This window comes from Gallus gallus, chromosome 3 (assembly GCF_016699485.2).
Source record: "Gallus gallus isolate bGalGal1 chromosome 3, bGalGal1.mat.broiler.GRCg7b, whole genome shotgun sequence".
NCBI lineage: Eukaryota > Metazoa > Chordata > Aves > Galliformes > Phasianidae > Gallus > Gallus gallus.
Genome location: NC_052534.1, coordinates 50548391 through 50564334, shown reverse-complemented (window position 1 = coordinate 50564334; position 15944 = coordinate 50548391). Strand labels below are relative to the sequence as shown.

Below are 15944 nucleotides of genomic sequence, written 5' to 3'. Positions count from 1 at the left end.
AGTTTCAAACTTCATTGTGCCTTCCCATGCATTTGCATTTTATATCTGATGTAGAAAATAGCAGCTATAAAACCATACCCTGAGTCCTGAGGGAGTGAAGCAGATAACTTGAAAGGAAACACTCAGAGGTTCGTCTAGATTAGGGGACATGATTGATATTGGGCTAAGGGTGGCTCTTCCTGACCTAGTTTTGGACTGTTTTGCACTAGGGAGCAATATCTCCTTTCTTCTTTGAATTTAGCTGTTTGCAATTGCCCTTTATCTCCCCTCCATGACTGTGACCACATGTATTGATAAGTCCTGGCCTCATTCTCTTTCTGTAATTCTGATGTTGTCCTTACCGGTGTGATGGAAGGTTTGGTTTATTTTATTGTGGGCCACAAATATCTGCTCACTACTGAACTGGGAAATTCCACCAGTAACAGAGCAGACCCAAAGTCTTTAACTTGTGTTGACCACGCTGCTAAACTCTTTTGCAGTAAGATCAAGTGTATCTTTAGGTCTTCAGTTGTTTTTTAAATTTGAGTTGTTCATGGTGGGTTAGGTATATTGCTGTACCTGGCATGTATATCAAGTTCTGGCTCCACCACCCTCCTTCCTGTGCAAGCATTGTAAAACCCTAAATCCCCTCTGTGGGTCACCTGGCTCTGGCACTGCTGGATATAAGCCCTAAATAGTTTAGGAAGGCTTGGGCTTTAAGCTCTGCTTTGCTGCAACTGTTCTTCAACACAGAGGAGCTTCAAATTATTTTGACTCCATTCAGGGACACTTGAGCCAACACATCTGCAAGCTCCTATGGAGATGAAAGTGAGTGTTTAATGTACACCATTGCCCTAACCGGTGTGCAGGTGCTAATCCTGGCTGGAGCTTTTCACACTGGCCTGTCTGTATTATACATTTTTTAATGAGGATTCATGGTTATTTCTGATCTCAGATCTGTCTCTCAGTGACACCGTTCCTCTAATAGTGCCTACAGGTTGCTCCTCACCCTGGCACCACAGTGGCAACTTCAGGATTTCCAGCATCAAGCTGATAGGGCAAGCTGTTCCAGCCTGCTGTCTCAAGAACAAGTCCACTGTAAATGATGCTCCCTGAAATTTGCCTTCATTAGCTGAGCTAATATAGTATGATTCCTGGCTACTGAGACAATGTTCTGACCTCAGCTTAAATTTTCTTTCACCTATGTAAATTACCAGCTGAGAATGAAGGTTTGAACATGTGAGAACAAAGCTAACCCAGGGCAGGGTTCAAACACAGAAAAGTCAGAAAGGGGGATGAACATGGGCAGCAGCCTCTGCACATCAGCTGAGGTGTCACTTCAGATGACAGAAAGATCTGGTGGCAGGAAGGTGAGGAAGCGAAGGGGCTTTGGAGGTCTGGAGCTTTCTCACCCTGCCTTCTGTTCTTCCCGAGTTCCCGTCTTCCCTTAGGCACTTGCATGAGGAAGGGGTGGAAGCTTCCCTTCGTAATACATGTGAGAAGCTGGGTGGATGGAAAGGGCTGCTGATCTGTGGCTCCCTAGGTCTGCATGATGGATTCGTGACCTGGAGGGATTTCCAGTTAAAGCATATGAAAAAAGTAGGAGAACGTGTTGATTTCTGAGCTCTGTCTCTTGCCGTATCATGCCTCTTGACAAGTGTTGTACTTTTCCTTACACATGGATGGGGTAGGGTGAGAGTTTTGACACAATTGTTTTTTGTCATGAAGTGAACTCCTACACACTGGAGAGAAAAGTCTCTCATGTTGTTAGCAGAAGGCAGAGCTCCCGCAAAGAATTTTAGCCCTTCCTTTGATCACTGCTTCACTTTTCTAAACCACTGGGGGGGGGGGGGGGGGGGGTGGAAGGTGCAACCTTATGGAGATACTCACTGGGTAACAATGTCCCACTTGTATGGTGTCAGAATAAATGCCTGTGTGACCTGCAGCTCTCAAGTCAGAGAAAATCACTGTATTGCTGTTGCCACAGCAGCAAGCAGGTATCCTGGACATGTCTGCACAGGCATAATCTAGATTAACAGCTATAGCCAAGAGAGTTTATATTGTAGGGGACTGCTTTAATCATCCTCAGTGAAAAGTGCTATTTAAAGTTTTAGTACACCCAGATACAGTTTTTGACGGCATCATGTCTAGAGGTTAGCTTTCCTAGTCATACCTATTAAAGGAGTTGGCCACTGTGTAATTAAATGAGCAATGCTAATTAGTTTATATTTTTGTGGTCAGTAGAACTTTGCCAGTGAAAACCATAGCATGATCTTGTCTTGCCTGCAGAGGACACGTGTAAATGCTGTGAATGTTTTTATAATAGATGATTCTGAGCTTTTCCTGAGTGTGGAGGCAGGGCTTGTGCTGGTGAGATTCAGACATGAGAAGCTTGGCTGATTGTGGCTGGTGAGAAAAGCTCCTGGATGGCCCCTGAGCAGAAAAACATTGAAGTGTATAACTACAGAAGAAATTTCAGGTTCTCAGAAAATTGATAACTAGATAAAGGTTTTGGAAGGGTTTAAAATCCAAGAGCACTATGACACTGCCTTTTGCTCTTAAAGGTGAACAAAAGTAACTCTTAGATTGTCTGCAAATATAAATTCAATTTTGACTTTTTAAAAGGCAACAAAAATCTGCTACTGTATAGATTCAGTTGACAAAGGAGAAATCTTCTGTTATAAATGTTATGATAAAGAATAAACTACATGCCACAAACATGACATTTCTACTTCTATGATTATGTGTTTTTCTGGTTTTTTAAGATGTTTTTAGAATGTGTATAAGTTAACTTGAAGCATAATAACTTCAAATACTTTTTACCTAATGCTTTGATCATGTATGTTACTCAAAATTCCATTTTACTTATCATCGATGAAATGAACATTTGTGCAACTTTACTGCCCTTCATACATTCTCATTTCTTTCTGAATGGACAGTAACGGCAAACATGGATATTGATAATCAAAAGTTATTATAAGCAAAATGTAGATCTCATTTTTAGAATCACATTACACCATTATAGGTTAATTTCACATTTTCCCTAGAAAAAATAACTGTCATTAGTCTGGTCCACAGAAGTAATTCAGTGTCACTGTGTAACAAAGTCATAGACATCATTCTGCAGACTGTATCTGTTTCTGTTCAGGTAATTAAACCATAGCAGGTCAAGACTGTGTCTTACCAAGAACTTATGAAATGTCTTAAGTGGGGGGTGAAGCTATTCCTGAGTGAGTGTAGTGGTACACACTTGGAAGGAAGCAGTGAAATGCAATGGGAAGATGGGAGGCTGGGAAATCTGTGAGCACAAGATTCCCCAGCTCTTATACCATTGAGGAATGAGGGTCTAATGATGGCTGAACAGAGGTGGCCAGTTTTGTAACCTTTGGGATGGGAGTAGCATTATTGTGCTCTTTTCCTCACAGAGTGCAGCAGAGTACCATCTGGCTGTTTGGGGATACAGGGTTTGCTACTTGTGACTGCAGAGGATCAACATTGCTCCAAGAAAAGCAGTTTCAGGAGCTGACTGCAAAAGCCCGGCCTGGAGTAAGTCAACATGTTGCCATTGGTACAACATTAATTTGTGCCAACTGTCAAACAGACTCTCCTGTGCACAAGACTGTGCATGTACCAGCTGTAAACCCAAACCTTTCCATTGGATTTCCTGTCCCTTCTCAGAGAACAAATGTTCCAACTAAGCTACAGCAGCATTCATACTACTTTACTGAGGCGTTTTGTTTACAAGGAACCCAGTTTTCTGCACTTGGCCTCAGATGTGTTTATTCCCTTTTAATGAAGCCAGCGCCTGAGGATTCCAGAAGCTAGAAATGTAACTTCCTGGCACTTTGGCATGTTTAAAAGTCACACCACTCAGATTTAATACTGGTGGATGGTAAAGAGATCAAATTTTCTGGTCCTAACTCATCACATCAGGTTAATACAACTCTCACTGTTGCTGAATTTACATTAGCTCTTTATTATGGGTGTGGGGTGTGATAGCTGAGGAGAGTTTGAGGATAGTGGTTTGTTTATCAAGACAGCAAATAAAGAAATACATGTTTTAAACTGGAAACTGTCTACTTTGAAAAGTTTGGCGTTATGCCTTGTATGCTGTCTGCCCTGTCTGAAAATGACACAACTATGAGTGTAAACTGTGTACGTGTGGATGTGTGTGTATTTATTTGTGGTTTTATTACTACCAGCTCAGAGTGCTGCCTGGGAGAGCAGAACACCAGTGGAATCTGCCTTAGTGTGCTTTCTTGTTGAGAAGTTAGTAAGCCACAAAAGCACCAGGACTTCATCAACATGATGTTCTTAGACTGTGGTTTGCTGAAATGGGGAGGACATGCATCTGCAAACAGGCCCCCTTCCCAAATTAATGGCTCATAGAACATGAACAGCCTCCTAATGTTTCAATTCACCATTTCTTGGGGAGCACTAGAGGTTTTCAACTGTTTTTAACACTGGAAAACTAAGGGATAAAAATGCCAACATTCCTTTGCCTTATCCTGCTCACTGTTGGGGAGGGGAGAAGTGTCTAAAATAGTGGAGCTCCTCTGGTCTCCACTGGGCCACACTGTTCTTAGGCAGAGGACATGATGTGGGATTTTGACTGAGGAAAACTGTCAGTCAAGTGTGGGTTCATTTCCTGCACCTAGTGAAGACAAGTGTGAAGAGATGCCCAAACTCATGCTATAACACTTACAGTGGTCATGTCCCACCTGTAAGAGGAGGGAAGGGGTGACCAAACATACTACAGAAAGTCAGAAAGTGTTTTTCATTGGTCCTTTACAACAGCATTAGTAAACAATGAAATATAATGCATGTATATCCTGATCCTTCATTAATCAGGAAAAACAACATTAGAGGAAGCATCAGGGCCCAGTTCTGCTTTCCATTAATTTGAGATTGAGTCACACAGGCATATCCTAAGGGGGTGATTGCATCCTGAATTGGCTACAAGTGACTGAAAAAGGGAAAATAATCGGCCCAATACTGGTCATTTGGACAATGTGTATTTGATGTGTCAGAGTCGTTCCAACCTTCCAGTTACCAGATGTCTGTAAAAATTCATAGCAGGCTATTAAATTTAGCAGATTTCGTCTTAATTAGATTAGCTTCTGCTCAGCATGACAGCAGAGTATTTCACTGATGGAGGATTTATAAAGATTTCTGGTGGGAATTCTTTACGGAAGACGTAGTCTTTTATCCAGTGGGATTTACAAATGGAGAGGGGGGAGGGAGGAGAGGGAAGCCCTGATAAGGACACACAAACATTGTCATGGCATGTTAAAACATAAACGGGAGCTTTTATTTTATGGATGTTCTCTTTATATTTCTCTTTCAGAATACGGATTGGTGGTGTGAGTGATTTTTGTGTCCTTGCATTATCAGGCCCAGCTAACATAACGGCATGCGGGTGGTGGAAAACTACAAGCAAATTCTTGTTGTCAAATTCTTTCCTAAAACTAGCACCAGAGGAGTACTCAACGTTCAGTTGCCTGTCATGTCATGAGTTATTTTTTCACCTACAGGAAACAGATCTGTACAGTTTGTCTTGGGCTGGTTTTATGTGCTGCAATCCGGCATCTATCCATCCATTGTCCTTCTTTCTTTAAGGTCACTGAAAAAAAAAAAAAAAGAAGAAGAAGAAGAAGAAGAAGAAAACACACAAAAAGACCTACCACAAAACCCTGTTATCTTATTAATTTTGCCTCTGCCCCAGTGCCAACGAATCTCTGGTTTTCCCTGCACAGGTTTTTATGGAGGATATATACCGTTAATGGTGACATTGGTGTCAGTAACAGAACGTGAACAGCAGCGGTGCCTGTGCTCTATTCCCAGTGAGTAGATAACTTCATAAAGAAAAAAGAGTGGGTGGAGGGGAGGGGAGATCTGGATAATTTTTCTTGTCATTTGATTCACCATTGAAAAGGTCACTCCCTGTAAGAAGAGACAGTCTTCCCTCTGAGATGTCTACGGGAGGAGCAGAAATGGCAGAGCCAGAATGGGGGGTACTTCTTGCCACCATGTGGCTTTTGTGAGGTGGCAAAGCAGCCTTTCTGAACACAAGGGCATGCAATGCCCAGAGAATGCATGCTGGCGGCTGATAAAAACAGAAAGGGACCATCCTTTGCTCACGCCGCGGGCTGATAGCATTCACATCATACACCGTTTGTTACTAGGCAACTGATTAAATATACGTGCCGGTCCTTCAAGCAGTGCTTGCAATTAATTAACCGAACCATTTTCATTTTTACTGTCTTCCGCCCTCCCCTCCCCACCACCAACCGCCTTCCCAAATGCTGACATCTGACACGAGTGCAAGTGATTTGATGCTCCTCCTGACCCATGGCGTAATAAAATGAAGGATGGATGCTTTGCATAGCGGATGTGATCTACACCCAAGTGGTGGCCACCACTGGGCATTCTTGGCAGTCTATCTAGCAGCTGGCACACACAGTAGATATTTTGCTAAGCTTTGTCAGAGCCAGCATAAACCAAACTGCAAAACTTGCAGGGCAAAGTCCAGAGGTTCTCCTGACATATCTCCTTGAAGTGCAATTGTTTTGAAGGGTGGAGGATGGGTCTTCTTTCTTGCTTTTAAAACTGGTATCCTTCACACCTGAAGTAGTTGTCCTCAAATCTAAAATGCATTGGAGCATGTTTGTGTGACTATGTACAGAGATACATAAGTACTGCGATAAATATAAATATTTACATACTTACTAATGTAGATGTGCTGGTGTTAATGGTGAGGGACACCAACTCCATGTGAATGCTCCTCTGTGCTAACTGTTACAGAGACCCAACAACAGGCAGTCTCTGCTTTGCTCAGCTCACAGTCTAAATAGCAAAGGCAAAGTGGAAGTAGGAATCTAGACATCAAAGGTTGTTCAAGGTCATGCAGGGGGTCAGCAGCAGGGCTGGAGGTAGAAAATGGCTTTTGTCTTGAGATTGGATTCTATACCAAAAAAAGCAGTGAGTCATCTCACCCCAAATCCTCCCTCTAATTTTGTAATACAGTTGTCATATTAAAGTTGTATGAAATAGACTGGAATTACACATGGAAAATGGGTAACTACAAGGATCCTGGAAGATCTGACTGTTCCTATTACACTTGATCAAATGCAACTGTCAGCTGCTTTGGCAGAGATCACCTTTGATGATTAAAAGGAGAGGACTACATTACAAGAGGGTTTGAGCATGAAACCACTCGCTGCAATCCACAATTAAATAGGAGAGGCTATTGTTCTCTTTCTGACTGGGAACAGAGTTACAAATTTATTGGAGTTCACAGGCTTGCTGCAGAGCTTGTCTTTAACAAAATTGTAGCCCCATTTTATATCAGAGCTTCCTACCCTGCTCAAAACCTCGAGTGCATGAAAGAAGCAATTTAGGGTTTATTTGAAGGGGGAAAAATAGAATGTCGACTTGTGTTTCTTTTTTCCTTTTTCCCACTGGCTTTCTGGTGGGGAGGGAGGGATTTGAATCAGCAGATTCTCAATGGTATTGTCACCTCTTGGAGCTGGGGATAGAATCACTGGAAATCAAGTAATGAAGCACAGACTGACTAACAATTGAGGGATTTTTTTAACTGACTGGCCAGCAGCTGATTTGGTGTGAACTGTCTGTGGAGCTGTGCTGCTCCACATTGCCTGAGCACTGTGCCTTTGATTCAGAACTGGAATGGCTTCTCTGAAAAAATCTTTCTTTAGGTTTGTGACTCTCTCCTATGAGCTAAAGCCATTTTTCATTGCTAACGGGACTAGGCTACCTTGGCCAGCTCTGGTGTGACTTTACCTTCTTGTTTTTTGGCCTGTACTCTGATCTGAATAAAGAAGGGCTTGTGCTGTTTTACAGTCCATGAGTGAGGCTGCCAAATCTGTACCATGGTAAAAGCAGCCACCAGGTGCCCTCCTGGCTGCCACAAGTGCTAGCAATCTGTGGTGGTGACCACAACCCTGCGGATGGAGGACAAGGGGTCATGGTCATCCCTTATGAGATGTCAGACTAAGCCACCTTCCCTCAAGGCGTCTGCCTGCTTTCAGCAGTCCCATTAGAGCTATGCACTCCTCTTTAACTTTCACTGTGGTTTTGCTGACCTTTGAAAGAGAAAAACATTTGTAAAGAGCAATTTTATGCCCTCATAAAGAGTTATGTGTTACCAGGCAGTAATGGAAGCACAAACCAACCCAGCCAAAAGATCTCAGCCTCCTGTCACTGCTTTCTTTAATGCTGCTGTTTCATCATTTATCTCCCTTATGCTCGTCAGTGGCTGGAAATCCCACCCAGTGGATGTGAAGATTGTTCACAATGCCCCTACACGCTTCTCAGCCCTGTTAATCCACAGGCGGAGGGAGAAAATTGGAGAACACCTGTATATATTGCAGATTTCTGCATGCTGTTCCTTTCCTCTTATCCCTGTCGTGATTTATATTTAACTGACTTGTAATTATACCTGCTTTTATTTTCTTTTTCCATTCTAGTTATTCTTGGTTGTTCCATGCCCATATAAGGCCTGTCGCTAGCCTTGCTTTTTTTCCTCCACAATGAGGCAATAAATTCAGTGCGGCTGGACAGGAAACCCCGCGTGCCAAGGGGAGGCAGGATGAATATCTCCTGGAGACAGTCAGAGGTTTCACTGCATATTGCCTATAAGGTGTATTTCAAGGAGTGCCCAGGGCAAGCCTGGAAAAACTTTTATGTTTGCAACAGTATTTCTCCTTGGAAAAACAGATTTTTAAAAAAGCCCTCCGTGTATTTTTTCCTCTTTTTATGTGCGTAGAATCCTGGACATATAGAAGATAACTCATTTCAGAATTTCAGCTGGGGCCTGCGTTTTAGAGCCAGAAGATATTCACACAGAAATGCTTCACTTAGGAAATGTGTGCTTGCTGTTACTGCTCTCCTCAGCTGACCCAACATGGATGTGTGCTTATTTCTCAAGTGGGACACAATTTCTACACTCTCACTGCTCCAAACAACTTCATTAAAAACACTGAGAAAGTGTTATTGATACTTACTTGGTCTTCTAAACATGTCTGTGCTCGTTCATGTTTATGCTTCATTGCAGATACGGAGAACTTGCTGATCACTCATTCCACTCTGCTGCTTGTTCCCATAAATGGAGCAGAGATCTTGAGACATAAGGATAGTATCAAAATGTAAACCAAATCAGTAAAATGGTGAGAGATGGCACACCACCGACACAGCGACCACTCTGCATGTTCTATGTGAAAATACACATTCAGAGTCCTTTTTAAATGGATCATTTCTGTTAAGTATGCTGTAGTATTCATTGTCTAGGAAAGTCACTTCAGGCTTTGGAAAAATATTACCTTGTTGTAAGAGCCTTATGTTGTTCAGACACAACATGATCTTACACTTCATGCAGTGACAATGAATTGCATCTGCGCGCTGATGGAAAGTCTTGATGCTTGAGAAAGAGCTTGTTTTAAATGGAAAAGAGAGGTTATTGCTATTGTTACCATTATTGCTGCTAGTGTAAGAGCAGGGAAAATACTCAGAAGTAGAATCTGTTGTGTCCTATTATAGCTGGTTACATTAATCACTATGTCTTTCTAATTAAGTGACTTAGTGACACATGGGCTAGTTTGTGAACATTAGGAGAAGAAATGGATCTTTCATCATGAGTACACGGGCAAAAACCTGCACCAAACATAACCCTGTGAATACAGCATCACTGAACTGTGCTCTCTCGCTCGCGCACATACACAGTCAAGCTCCTTAAGGGTTTGCCAATGCAATGTAGTGTTGAATTATACAGGCTAACTCTACAAGCTAGCTTTGCAAGAATTAGCTTGGGGACTGGAATTAGTCTAAAAGCAGCAACAGGATACATTAGCTCGCATGGCTGAGTTAGCCTGTCTGGCTACCGCTATGATTAGATGGCTTCTGATACCCAATCTAAGTCATGAGAGACATCCTGGATCTTTCAATATGATATGGCAGACTGTGGCTCTCTCATCCCCCTTCCCCCCCAGCACAGTGCACTTTACACACATAGGCTATACATACTTGCATTCCAGATCTGAGTTCTTAATGAAATAAACTGGCCTAGCTTCACAGAGGCATAGCTGCATTGATTTACATTGACAGACTCCTGGCTGAGATGTTTCAGTCTGTCATTAGTACTTACCATGCTCTACCCATCTGGGGGGCTGGTCATACTCTTATTCCTTTTAATGATAACTCCACTGCAATTTTTTTTTTTTTTTTTTTTGCTTGTTGCTGTTAAGGCCAGCAGGCACTATTATGGTCTTCTAGCCTGGTCTTGCAATGATTTTGGCTCCAAGGTATAATTCTGAATAGCAGTGCAGAAGCAGCAGCAGTTGCCTTCCCCTGGCAGCCATCAAGGCTCAATCCCTCACTCTGCTTCCCCCATGTTCCAACCTGCAGAGAGTTATGCTAATTTTGCTCACAGCTTCAAGTCAGACGAATTTCCAGCTAGCTTCAGCTTAAGCTGTTTTTATTTCAAATAAGGTAAATTACCAGCTCCAGCCCAGGGTTTGGTTTCCAAGCTTCCATTCTGTTGGTTTTCAGGCTTCACTTCCAGCAGCTATGTGTAATCCCTGAGGAACGCATGTCCTCCACTCTGCCTGTGCCAGAGACACGCCGCTCTGCCTGGCTGCTCCCATGGCCTGGAATCCTCTTCCTCCTCCCTGCTCTCATTGGGCTTTAGGTCTGAAATAAACAGAGGTTATTTTTCACCTTTATTGAAGACACTTCTGCTAAGAGCTGCTTGTTAGTTCATAGGCCCCCCTCCCTGTTTCTCTCCTGATTTTGCAGAACCTTTCACTTAAGAAATGGAAATTGCTCCTGTGATAGTCACCTCCATTGGAGACTAGCAACACTTATGTGATTCACCTGAAGAATCTGAGAGCTCCTTTGTCCGCTGACAGTGGCCAGCTTGCCTCCCCTGAGATTTAGGTGGCTTGTGGAAATTGCCTCAGTAACAAAGCTAAGACTGTGTTAAGGTTCTGGGTAATCTGTGGAAGAAAGCAAAACCAGCGGCATTTGAGGATACCAGCCTCAGTTGTTTGCCATGGGACTCAATTGCATACCCTGCCAGATTCTTCCAGTGATGGAGAGGACCATGGAGAGGCCAACAGCGCTTAGAGCTCCAGCCACCATAGCACAGTGCACTGCATTGTCAGGATGTGTCTCTGCAAGCAGTCACTGCTATTCAAGAGGTCATCCATCTCTGCCAGTGTGTCTAAAAAGCTGAGACAGACTCTGTCTGAAGGTGTACATCCAAATTAATAATCCGGAAATATGAAGGAAAGGAACAGAAAATAAAGAGGTGTGGGATAACTTACTTGTGGCCACACAGCAAATCAAAGCTGGGACACATTAGTGTCCTTCGCTATAGTGATTCCACTACTACCATGGCCCTGTGGAGCAGGTTAGCATGTGCTCCAGCTGCAGAAACTTCAGTTAGCCAAACATAAACCTAGAAATACCTATCTTCAAGAAAACTACATGAGGCATCACATTATAGCATAAAGGAATAGCATTTCTTTGCTTGTCTCGTAGGAAGCTGACATTTTCTGTGCTGTGCATTGGCATTTCCTGTGATATTGCCACAGGCGTAGCACTCAGATGGATTGCTCAGGAGCACATTAAATACTGCTTCATAGATATAACTTTGGACAGGAATCTCTTCTTTGCATGTGGAACGGATAGGCAAAGCCTCATCTGATATAGAGGTCATGAGAATCAGCAAAATATTATTGAGGTGTTCTGCAGGAATCTCCAGTCAGTGTCACTCATTTCTCTATGATTTACTCAAACATTAACATTTTGGTGTTGTTTTACTCCCATTTTATGAGACTTAAATTTGACTTGGTTCTCCTTTCATATGTGCACCTGTTTCATTTATGAACATAGAATTACTGCTATTGTGCAATTGCTCCAGCAGGCAAGCACACACACAGTCATTCACTCATCCCTGCCCTGACAGCAAGATGGGGCACAGAATATGAAGAACAAAGGTAAGAAAACTCATTTAATAGCTAAAGGAAATAAAAGAGTAATAAAAAACCCATAGATAATCAGTCACCATCTCTCACAAGTAGAACAATGCTCACCCAGTCTCTGAGCACTATCTACCTTGAAAGTTCCCTATCCCCTTCTTCCTCTACCTCCTGTGTCATTGTTGAGCATGATGTTGTATTGGCATACGATGTCCCTTTGGAGAATTCAGATCAGCTACCCCAACTGTGTTCTCTCCCAGTCTCTTGTCCACCTCTAGCCTATTCCCTGCAGGGAGGCAGGATAAAGTGGGAGAAAGGAAAAGATTTCATGCTGTGCGAGCACTGCTCAGCAGTAGCCAAAACACTGGTGTGGTATCAAAACTTAAGCCACAAATCCAAAAAAACAGCCCCATACAGTCTAGTCTGGAGAAAGCTAACTCCATCCCAGCCAGACCAGTACAATTTAGGTACCCTTTTTCAGAGAAGGTTGTAAGGGCCACAAAGAGAGAGCCCGGAGCTTCTCTCTTATGAGGAAAGGCTGAGGTGGCTGAGACTGTTCAGCATGGAGAAGTCTGAGAGGGGATCTTGTCGACACTTGTAAATATCGAAAGGATGGGTGTCAAGTGGATGGGACCAGGCTTTTCTCAGTAGTGTGTAGCAACAGGACAAGGATCAAGGGGCAAGAACAAACACAGGAAGTTTCATATGGACATGAGAAAGATCTTTACTTTGAGAATGGCAGAGCACTGGAGCAGGCTGCCCAGAGTGATTGTGGAGTCTACCCATCACAAGAGCAGTTAGTCTCTGACACAGCAGACTGACAGACTGGATAATACTGTGAACTTTGAAGGAGGACAGCACCTTGTATGCACTCATCTGTTTCTGGTTCACTGGAGAGGCTTTTAGATACCTAGCTTTTAGATAGCTGAAAATAATTGAGATGAAATTCATTCCTTAGTGGTCAACTCTGAGTCTTCCTCCTGTTCTCTCTGTATCAGTTATTATGTTTCACCTACCGATGTGGACGTTATCTGTTCCATAAGAGGTTTGATGTAGCTCATGATATTACGTTTTAACATAGTAACCAAAATTTTAAATCTTCCTTTTCCATAATTCTTCTCAGCACTGAGTCCCAGAGGTTAGTAATATACATTTTTTTCCTAGTAATGTGCATTTTTTACTCAGTAAGCCTTGATTTTGGGTGCCTCCTGTCTGTGAATCCTACCTTCTCAGATGCAGAGCACACTTCTGCCTACTGTTAAAAATGACTGAAAGACTGAGCAAAAACTTTAACTTGTGATAACTGTCAGACTCAAATAAATATTGATTTTAAGTGTCAATTTTTAGTAAAGATAGATGTCAAAGCCCAACAAACCCAATTACAGTGCCATAAAATGTATTTAATAACTCTAGTTTAAATGTGTGCCAGTGCTTTTATAGTGTAACTGGAAAGACAAAGAATACACCTGGCTTCTTGGTACAGTATATCTAGAGGGATATTTATTAAATTTATCTGATATATATTGTAACAATATAGCCAAGTCTATTGTATTTCTGCCATCGTTTACTTCACTCTTTTCTGTCTGTTTTTAATGAACTTCTAGTATTGCTTTTATTCATCTAGGCTTAGTAAATACTGTCTCTACAGATGTGTATGTTTGTCTTTCTTCCTTCACTGTGACCGGTGACCTTTGAATAGTTGGCCATTTCTAACCTATCTGGAAGCAAAAATGTCTCAAATATACCATCTTCCCCAAAGTTTAATCAAACCAGGCAACTGTTCTTGGCCAGCTGACAGGAAACACTGTTGTGTGAACTCCTATCTTTCAGGTAACAGTTGAATCTACACAAAGGAGAGCTGCGCTGACTACCCTCTCCTCAGAAAAAAGCTCCTGCTGGAGGCTGCACCTTTGGAGCCTCCTGTGAACCTGAGTATGAAGAGCAGAACCTGAGGCAACCCAGTCTCACCGAGTCCATCACCGGCTCATTTCCTTGTTCCTCCTTTGTGGCAAGGTGGGCTGGGACTGAGTGTAATGCCCAAGGTAAACATGCATCATGCTGTCTGCTAAAATGATGCCACAGGATTATAGTATTTTCTTTATTGTTTTTTAAACACTTTCTCACAAAGACTGATGCCTGTATTTTTCAACCACCTCTGCACAGTCAGCAGACACTTTCCTTGAGCTGTACCTACTGATGTGTTTTGAGATGCTTAATAGTAATTCAAATCCCTGCCACGTGCATGCGCAGTTTGTAGTGTTATCTATTTACTACTTTTTTTCTTTTGCCTTCATTTAATGTCATTCACTCTCTGTTTTCTTCATCCTGTCAATCTCTGCAGCTTCTCATACCTCTCCATTTGACTCACCTACCTAATTTTATGTGACATTAACTTTGTCACCTTTGCTCTTCACAGTGGTCTTCAAATCCTTAATAAATGTCCCAAGCACACATCTTATTTTTAATCCCTGGTGCACCCTACCCTTTCCATGCTGAGATGGACCATTTGTTCCTACTCTTTGTTTCCACTCTCTCAACCACGGGCTTTTTTCTCCCACTATCCATGCAGGACTTTACCTCTCACCTTGTGGTTATTAAGTTTCCTTTATAGCCTCTTCTCAGGAACTTTATCAAAAGCCTTTTGAAAGCCTAAATAAAATATAGCCATTGGTTGTCCTTTATCTGCTGTTTTGTTAACTCTTTCAAAGGCCTCTAACTGGTCTGAGACACATAGTTTCTTCTAAGACAGAAATCATGCTGGTTTGTCGCTATCGTATCACCCTCATCTATTGCTCCTGCTTTATAACAGCCTTTAATGATTTCCCTGTACCAGGAGTGCGTTACTTAAGCACAGAAGGCAGAGGGAGATGCTTGTCTGCAGAGACTTTCCCTAACAGCCTTCTAGCTGGTTGGTTTATGTAGCCTTTAAGCCCTGAGGTAAGGAAACAGGAAAACAGATTAATAGACATAGCAATCTCCCCCAAGATACTTTTAGATAAACACAGCCTTGGGCATTTAGAAAGTTGGATTTACTACACCTTAAAAGAGGTTCCTGAAAACCATAGCTGTTTTATTCTAAAGTATGCAGCCAAAGGCATGCATTTCTTTAATCTTTGCCACTCTTCCCCAGTAGACAACCAAAAGCATAGGTCCCAGGGTTTAGAAACAGTTAAGCATAAACTGGAAACAATCTCAGCAAGCCTTTATAACAATGAAGATCTCTTTGGGGGCACTGAAGTAGTTTTGAACCGAAGCCAAAACACATTTCCAGTGCACAGGCTGTACAGAAACAGACACAAATGCACAGTTGATATTGGTAGGGTAATACAATTGCCAATATTTTCCTGGAAAAATGAGAATGCAGACAGTGATGTTTGAAGGTAGATGTGTGTTATGCTCAAAATAGCACTGAAGCACAAATCCACGTTTGCTAACGCTGTAGGTTTGATATCCCAGCTGTGACCCTTGTTTCCTGCCAAGTGGCATTGCCCATGTCCTCACTTCTGTTTCCCAGCTGTCTGTATCACAAGATGCCAGTATCTCCTCCATATTGCTGGTGGGTAATTCACATGTGCCCAGCATGGGCAACTCAAAGGTAAGTATTTAGTTCTGGTTGCCATTGGAATTTTTCACTCATCACACATGAGCCAAAATGTTTTGAGTAGGAGGCTTTGCCATTCAGGGTTCATCTCTTTCTTTTCCTCCACAGAGGCGGGATCACATTGTTGTTGATTTGCTTCTGAAACGGGAAAGGAGAACTCATATTCCCAGACATTCCCATGTTGTAATTTTTCCTTATTCCTGCATGAATTTATTCAGGCCCTCCCTTCACTTCCCCGCAAACTGGTAAATACTTTAATCTGAACCCTGACTCCTCAAAAGGCTCCTTTCTTCTTGGAGTTTGTGGCCTAGAGTGCTTTCTACATGATGTACCACTGTAATGGTCTTACTTGGGAAAAGGTGCAG

General features: G+C 42.4%; 1 long non-coding RNA gene across 3 annotated transcripts in view; it reads left to right on the top strand.

Annotated features, from left to right (window-relative positions):
* The window catches only part of LOC101748255, a 42686-nt gene extending 28005 nt beyond the window's left edge, over positions 1-14681 (top strand). The window contains exons 5-7 of one of the 3 annotated variants that reach the window (XR_006938894.1): positions 3405-3525; positions 5736-5822; positions 13809-14681. This is a non-coding gene — a long non-coding RNA (uncharacterized LOC101748255). The remainder of the gene's footprint in view (positions 1-3404; positions 3526-5735; positions 5823-13808) is intronic. The other 2 variants (XR_001465912.3, XR_006938893.1) reach the window with 2 other exon arrangements.
* Positions 14682-15944: the final 1263 nt, after the last annotated feature.